Consider the following 9831-nt stretch of genomic DNA (forward strand, 5'->3'; position numbering starts at 1 on the left):
ATAGCAAATCAATGCCTTCCTGCAATAGTTTAAGCTACAAATGTTTAAACATGTTATAAGATTTCCCTTATCCTTCCCGTAGCTTGAAACAACCAGTTTTCGGGAATGGCTATGACATTTTTCATTACATGTCTTGTAGTTCAATGTTTGTAAAACAAGTATTTATTTATCGTTAAATTCATTTTTTTTTTGTAAATAACGTGACTTGAATATGTCCAAAATACACTCGTTATGGAAGACATGGGTGACCATCTTAGAGTCTAGGATTAAGATGTGTTTATGTAGTTTGCTAAGGACACTGGAAGTTACCATATGTATGGTAGTATTGGTTTGATAATCGCATTAACAAAATTGCATACACCGTGATGCGATAAAAGGTATGCGTTTTAAAATGTACTGAGCTTATATTTCACCTTTAGTGTTCTGTTTGAATTTTGCTGTTTCAAAATACTTTGTGTTACAGTGTTGAATGCTGACCAACTAATTAAAAAGTATACAGTAAAGTGTCAAGTGTTTTGTTCGAAATTATTTGGACTTGGTTTAGGAACAAACCGCAGCAAAAGAGAATTTCAAATAAAAACACATCTGAAAAACAACTATTCTCTCACTATATATAAACTCTTAAAAACCTTTCCCAACAATTGGAACACATTACCAAAGAAGGAATACACAGAGGAAATACTTAGACGGGTGAACGTGGGCAGAATGTATTTCGACAAAGTAATCAAGAAAGTAGTTGCACATAATTCCCGAAAATTTTACATTAACACTGAGTAAAGTCATGCTTTATCTATTTTATAAGAAAGACGTTGTTCGTATTGTAAAGGGTACGATGCTTCAATGAAAACTACCGGGACAATGAACGGAAAATAAAAATGTAAGTCGGAAAGGAAGGAATGTATAAGTCAGGCAACACAATCTCACACAAAGGTCTACAACATAAAACTGATCTTTTCATTTTATCATTGTTGTATTGCTTTCTCTGAAGCCCTTAAAAGACAAAGTTTTGGTACAATGACTTAAAAAAAAAACATACCAACATTCACGGATGGTAAAATTTAAATAATAAATAATTTGTTCAAACAACTTCGATGTTTGTAACAACCTCCGCCGTTTTGTAGAACTACAAAGCTCATACGTAAATGAGTAATGCGGCGCTTTTCAGTTCTTCCAAATTGAGGATGATGACATAAGTGGTATTGCGTGCTATCCTATTACGAATCACGTTGAACTTACAACTGTAGATCCGGGATCATACAGTTTACATAGGTTTCACTTCAACCGAAATGACGAGCGCAGTTCGCTTAGTTTATTTGCAAATAGTACTATTACAACGGTGGAAACGTGCGTCAGTCTAAGGTTAGAGACTACTTAATAAATCTTCAAAATATTATATTGACAAATGACCAATTTGCACGCGAAATAACACTGCTTTCTAGTGCTTTACCCCCAAAACCATATATGGGGAGAGGTCTCTGCATGTGTACTAAACATTAAACAAAGTAAGAAAGAAGTTAGGTTGCTCTTTAGAAAAATAAATTAGTTGAACGTAACCACTGTGTATGCGATAAAGTGACCAAATCCAGTGTAGGTGTACAAACGATGCCGTGAAAATGTTTATAAAAAGTAGATCAACCAGATCCAGCCTAATCAGCCTGTATTGAAAGTACAAAATCATTCAGCTTCAAAACCTATAAAGATGGAAAGAAGCCAATGGTCTAAGATGGTATAACTATGCTGAATAGGCACTTCCGAGTTGGTGTTTTTCGCCCTCTTGCTTTTTCTATTATTTTTTTTATTATTTCGCGACGTATTTCCATGAAAAACAACAGCGCTCTGAAAATGGAAATAAAGTTCTTGCTGTTTTCCGGTTGATTGCATACGTTTTCCCATAAGAATAAACAGAAAGCGATTGTTTTATATGTATTAAGAGGCATTCGGCTTTGAATCTTGTAAATATTTTGTCCTTCTGTTTCCTCTCAGCATTTTTGGTGAAATGAGATCAGAACGGTTCGATGGCCCGACGTACATGTTTCAAAACTGGAAACCCGGTGGACTTCATTTACAAATTATTGTCTTTGTTTCTCAAGGACGTGAGACTATGCATCGCCATATAACCCCGATACACTACAGCGTTTTAATTTGTTGTGTACAGTTGGCATTTCGCTCGGATACACTCGTAATCGTGAATAATTTATGAAGTTTCATTGGTTCTGCAACAATATATACATAGAAATTAATACTAATTATTCCCCCGTAGATAGGGTATTCTGGCAAACGCTCGAATTGAACTTGGTCCGCCAGGTCACTCCAACTTTTAAAACAGCCACGTAGACCACTCGCCTGTGGAGACAACTGACAACACAGGGTTAGTGAACAGTACTTTATTATAACTAGCGAGTTCATTGGAAGGTAGACTGTCTCTCCTGCTTGATGCATATTCATTAAAACGACATTTTGTCTGTCAATTTTCCCACCGTGATTGCCGAGAGAGGAGGTTATGGTGCTGTTGTACTTAAACGTCATGACATGTTGATTTTGTGGAAAGCAGTTGTAAGGCAGGAAAAGGAGCGGCTCAAGAGTTGACACGTATGACTTAAGTGGGCTACTTATTGTGTTATTTAAACCGCGATACTACAATAGTCCTAGTGTCAGGACAACACTGTTAAAAAAAAAACAATACGCCACGTCTTTAATAATCTTTCCTATATTTTTGCTCCACAACCAGGCGCGTAGCTGCCTATATGCGAATACACGGCTGAATCCACATGATTCTGACAAAAAAAATCAAAAGCCAAAGTTGCAGTATGCGTTCTTGAATACACAAATAGTCAAGTACCAGATTGCACCATGGGTTACAAAATGTTCTGAGATGGCATTACCCTGACCCCCCCCCCCTTACACAGTTATGAATACACATACAAAGAGGGCTGGCAACGTCCCTGGCCACATAGCGTTATTTCGCATTATCACACAGCCTTTTGGTGTGTTTGCGTATACATGTTCGTATTTTCTCTTTCCGGTAGGCATCAACAAGGCTCTTTCAAGACCGTTATGTACCCTGACAGAAGAAACGGTCCACATAAGACGTATTGTACAAACATTATGAATCTCTGTATGTATCACAGGAAGGTCAATCTCCAAACAGTTGACCTATGTTTGTTGAAACGTAATTCTTACACATACGAATATGTCACACGTAGGTGTTATGAAATTTAAGTGCCCCCCTTTTTCACTCATTCTTAGTACCAACGAAATATTCACATTTCCTTTATCGTTCGTTTATTAATTTAAGCTACCAGCCGCCGAATGTTGAGTGAATATCAGTTCGCAAGTGTATCCTAAATTAAAAGATACCTTTCTATCTCAATTAGTACCGCTCTAGATTAGGTGTGAGGTTCTAAAAATAAAGGTGTACCTCTATATTAGGGTGTGCGTCTTTATCTTTACGGTGTACATTGAACATGTTTTGATTACTTCAAAAAAGAGATGTCCTTGAATATTACGACAGCACTTCTAAATATAGAGTTGGACCTTTACTTTAGGAGATAGGGCTAGGGGTACACTTGTCTATATAAAAACTATCTAACAATAGCATATAAAAGATGTCATGCATCTGTTTTGTAAATAAATTAACAAGATTAATTAATAGAAACAACTTTATGGTCCCTTTTAAAAGCGAATAATACCCAGTGGTATTTATAAAACTATTAGAATTTGATATATAAATACTAAAGTCTAGCTGAATCATCGGTTGTTTATATTGTTTTCAACGCAGACTAATGCAAAAGTTCTCGAATTGTTTACTTTCGTGAAGTTGAAATCGTAAAGTTTATTGAACTTTGATTGTCACCACCGGTCTTTCGTAGTATTGCCATGCGATACAAAGTCGCCTACCGGCTTATATAATCATCTGAAAATTTACTATCTGAGTTTATGTCAATTTTAATCAATAAGGTTAAAAAATCAAAGTTTCATGGAAATTATTTTAGTGGTAGGACAAATGGAGCGAAAAGAAAGCGTCAATGCTCAAACCCAGTAAACATTGTCGTTGGGTGGACGTGGTGCCAACTGAGGATACAAACATTAAAATACCGTTGATTTTCTTTCATGCTTTGCGATGAAATATGGAGTTCTATCAGTGAAATAACAATAGTGAACATATCATTTGATAATTTCAATGAAATATAAGGAGTGAAAATATCAACTTTCAGAAATACTTTTTAAATCCATTACTGTTACTAACCTATCATCAAAACAGAACACTTCACTTTGAATCAGAAAATACTGGCCAAAAAAAACCATAAAAAAATAAAAGACATGTTTACATAAGTTTAAATAAAATATTTGGAAATTAATAACTTACCGTCTATAAGAAAAAATGGTTATCCCGTTTTCAACGTTTTCTTGATATTGAAGCTGAATGTTCGAACATTTGCTTTAATACAAACAAATTTCAGACGAAAACAACTGTTCGAACACAATAAGAATGTAATATAATCGTTCAAATGCATTTTGAACTGTTTGTCTTTATAAATACATAATACAAACTTCCCTGAAAATTCACACAACAATTTACAGATTAACTGATATTTTTTTACCCCACCCACGCCTCAAAATTTGTCAACAAACTAACGTGGTCCTCATCATTACCTGGAAAACCTCTTCAAGCGAAACAGACTGGCCTCTGAAAGTAATATGGCAGTATCCATGTATCATGAAACACACTCTAAAACTAAGAACAATGTTTTATATCCAGTGATTATCCGAAATTGTTTTCCTAACACATTCGACCTTTCAAATGTTCATTCAATAAATGACGGCGTAGTAAATTGGTTACGTATTCATGCCCTGCTTAATATAAACTTGCTTTCGTTGTATTTTGAAAATTGACAGCTACGTCATCAGCTATAATTTTACACGAGGAGCGTAAATAACACTCTTTTCAAAAAAAGAGGGTTATTAAGAAAGTTAATTGAAATACTAATACAACTCCGAAATAAGCATAAACGACACAGAAACATTGTTTATTTCAGTGTAAGATAGTATTTAATTTCACTCGTGATCATAGAAGAACATTATTTTCACTCGTGGCTTACGCGGCATTACGTCAGTAAATATGATCGCACGCGCTTTTTGGTGAAAAGTACAAAAATGCGTTTTCTATGTCATTTCATTTACAACAGAGGTAAATTAAGGTATGCAAGATGAAATATCAATCACTTGTGTCTGGTCCGGATAGAAAAATCCGACCCTCGGGCACGTTGGAATAGCTTGTAACTCGGCAAGCATCGTTACCTGGCAACGCAGGTGCTCTCGGGTCGAGGCCCCGACGTTAATCCGAAGTGAAATTATGATTCAAGATTCAAAATATTTATTCAAGTAACTTAAATATATACATACTTCTCGTTACATGATATTATGAGTTTAACAAACATATGATCAACGTGAATATTTTTAGAATAAAACATGAAAAAGAAAGAAGAAAAAAATAGATAATAATATAACATATACCATTAAGGTTGTATCACAACAAGATGGTTATTTAATTACTACAGAAAGTATTTTGTTAAATCATGAAATGTAAAGTATAATAAATGAAAAATGACAACACTAGTATCAATTATAAATAGAATGCTAAACAATTTGATTGACAATATTCTTACGTATAATAAATGCTTCAAATATATAATTACACAATCTTAGCTGACCTTTCTTATTATTTGACTGTAACAAAACAACAAATTTTATCATACTAGGTCTTGTTTAGTATTTTTTATTTAAATATTTCAGGCGCAAATTAAAATAAGCACTACATACACAAACAAAATGGAACTCGTCCTCAATATCGTCTGAGTTACAAATTAAACAATATCTTTGATTATGGGCTACACGGTTATTTCCGTAATGACCAGGTTCGATTCTTAAGGTCTGCGATGACAATCTAAGTTTGGTGAAACTTATACGGTACTTGAATGGTATACAACCAAGGTAAGTTGCATATTCAAAATTATTTTTTACCAACTTAAACAAGGATAAAGATGGGCTAGCTTGGACATGATAATACAAGGTTTGTTTGAAATCGTCGATTAATCGTTCTTTAAATACAATGTGAAAATTCTTTAAGTCTACACATAATGGGTTTAACCAAACATTTGCATATCCAGCATTTTCTAACAGAGTTTAAACATTTGTAGTCCAGTTGTTTTTTCCCTTGTCTGTATCAGATATTAATGCCTTATACAATGTATTTACAATTATGTTATTGTTATTTACAATATTACACCAATATTTTATAATTCTCACATGTCTATAAATATAAAGTGGAAATCTATGTAAATCCCCGTAAACAGCAAATGTTGAAGTAGACTGCTTAACATGCAGTAATGATTTGCAAAATTTAAGATGGATTCCCTCCAACAGTGTTCGTCTCGACGTCGGTGTTTGCTAGGGACCTGCAGCCAAGTGTATAAATCTTGGCTATGTTGTCCATAACTTATTTTTTGGCCAAATTTCACTTTAAAATAATTCAATTGGTAGATAATAATAAACCAAAGACTTAACAAGTGTTATGCAATTGACCGTTCATCTTGAATTTAAGTGCCTGTAACATTGGTTCTGCATTTCGTCTTGATTCGTTGAGTTTTGACCAAAGTGTTGAGGAAAACCCTTCAGAGGGTTTAGGACTTGTTGGTGGCAGGCACATTTACCCAATAGGGAACTAAAATCCGGTTATCATCATAAAAGTTACCAATTACTTATAACGCTTCATTACTATCTGCTATAGGTATGCATGTACGCTACCAGAAAAAAGCCAAATTATATTTATATATATAATATGTTCAATATATCATTGGGTCTATGTTGTTTTAATTAGTATACTTACCCGGTAAAGACCACTTCTAAATAGTCGTTTTTTTATTTTATGGGGTTAATGAATATAATTATAATTCATGTTTTGCTGAAAATATTGAAAGAAAACACTGATCGCTCTGGTTTGACTGTGTAACTGGTAAACATACGGGCCTATCACATGTGGAAGGCCCGAGTGTTTTAATGTACAATCTTGCCAAGCATACATCCTTTGCCACAAGTTGTTTTTATGTAAAAAGGAGGTCAAGGAAATTTAACGAAGAAAGCTTTAATGAAGGGGTTTGATAATACGAATATTGTTTTGTGTCACACTTCTTATGAACATCCAATGAACGACCTTTTGATGATTTATTTTCAAAAAAGAAATAAATTCGAGTACATAATGGAAGATAATAATTGAAATCTTCTTCCTGTTATAAAACTGCAAATATCTTTATCACCATAAAACCCCAAAAGACATTGTTGATTGACTAGTGTCAACTAGTTTGGAACAATTCATCTACTTGTTTTACTTATGCGCTCAAATGCCACCTCAGAAAAGTAGATCCAAAAATTTAACCATGCTAGAAATTCTTATCTTGCCCACGGGCCAAGATAAAACAAATACCCGTAGAATGCTTATTAATTATTTATCGCTTCAAATGTCACCATAAAGAAGTTTTCACGCACCTTTCAAGAAAAAAAATGCTTCACTCTCTTTAGAACTATTTAAAGACCGATTTGACTATTAACATAATCTGAATAACAGCGCGCATATCCATGACAACCACGAATGATCACATATCCATAGGCATTGATTGTATCTACGCACAAAAGAGTTGCAGCAAAAAATACATTTTTGCTTAATTTTATTTTACTGAAGTGGGGGAAAAGCATCTACCATAGCTGCTCGTGTAAGATAGGTTCATCCGAACCCTCGTGCAGGGTGTTTTGCTGTAACTTGGTAAACCTCGTTTCCGAAAAAAATAATACTATCTAGTTCTGGTATTGATAGTACTTTCTTGTACAAGTATTGATAATACTATCTTGTACAGGAATTGAGAATTCTATCTTGTACAGGAATTGAGAATACTATCTTGTACAGGAATTGATAATGCTATCTTGTACAGGAATTGATAATACTATCTTGTACAGGAATTGAGAATACTATCTTGTACAGGAATTGACAATACTATCTTGTACAGGAATTGAGAATACTATCTTGTACAGGTATTGATAATACTATATTGTACAGGAATTGATAGTACTATCTTATACAGGAATTGACAATACTATCTTGTACAGGAATTGAGAATACTATCTTGTACAGGTATTGATAATACTATCTTGTACAGGAATTGAGAATACTATCTTGTACAGGTATTGATAATACTATATTGTACAGGAATTGATAATACTATCTTGTACAGGAATTGAGAATACTATCTTGTACAGGAATTGAGAATACTATCTTGTACAGGAATTGAGAATACTATCTTGTACAGTAATTGAGAATTCTATCTTGTACAGGAATTGACAATACTATCTTGTACAGGAATTGACAATACTATCTTGTACAGGAATTGAGAATACTATCTTGTACAGGAATTGAGAATTCTATCTTGTACAGGAATTGACAATACTATCCTGTACAGGAATTGATAATACTATCTTGTACAGGAATTGAGAATTCTATCTTGTACAGGAATTGAGAATTCTATCTTATACAGGAATTGACAATACTATCCTGTACAGGAATTGACAATACTATCCTGTACAGGAATTGATAGCACTATCTTATACAGGAATTGACAATACTATCTTGTACAGATATTGAGAATACTATCTTGTACAGGTATTGATAATACTATATTGTACAGGAATTGATAGTACTATCTTATACAGGAATTGACAATACTATCTTGTACAGGAATTGAGAATACTATCTTGTACAGGAATTGAGAATTCTATCTTGTACAGGAATTGAGAATTCTATCTTGTACAGGAATTGACAATACTATCCTGTACAGGAATTGATAATACTATCTTGTATAGGAATTGAGAATTCTATCTTGTGCAGGAATTGAGAATTCTATCTTGTACAGGAATTGACAATACTATCCTGTACAGGAATTGATAATACTATCTTGTACAGGAATTGAGAATTCTATCTTGTACAGGAATTGAGAATTCTATCTTGTACAGGAATTGACAATACTATCCTGTACAGGAATTGATAATACTATCTTGTACAGGAATTGAGAATTCTATCTTGTACAGGTATTGATAATGTTATCTTGTACAGGAATTGACAATGCTGTTACATTTAGGTCATAAAAACAGTTATACCATACATACAACATGGAATGTTTTACATGAAGATAGTTTAAGTGAATGAGTCATTTACAGAGTACAAGTGGTGTGGACGTTGACCTCTGGAACATCAACATATTTATAATAGTTTCGGAAAAGCTCTGTTCCGAGGTAGAAGCTAGTAGGCAAATGCTTTTCAATATTTATTATTATTATTTTCATTACTATTATTATTATTATTATTATTATTATTATTATTATTATTATTATTATTGTTGTTGTTGTTTTTGTTGTTATTATTATTATTGTTATTATTATTATTATTATTATTATTATTATTATTATTATTATTATTATTGCTGTTGTTGTTATTATTATTATTGCTGTTATTATTATTATTATTATTATTATTATTATTATTATTATTATTATTATTATTATTACTATTATTATTATAATTATTATTATTATTATTGTTTAATCCAAATTTGGTCTTTACATCATGAATTGGGTATCTTGTTCATTAGAGTGATTTGCATTAGGTCAGTGTTGTTGATAGTGCTGCACACATGTCGCAATCGCTCATTTCTACACAAGTCAAGTACATACAAACGTTAGTGTACCAAGGCCTGTTTCTTCATACATATAATTTCCAGTATTATCTTA

Source organism: Mya arenaria, chromosome 14, assembly GCF_026914265.1.
Source record: "Mya arenaria isolate MELC-2E11 chromosome 14, ASM2691426v1".
NCBI classification, from domain to species: domain Eukaryota; kingdom Metazoa; phylum Mollusca; class Bivalvia; order Myida; family Myidae; genus Mya; species Mya arenaria.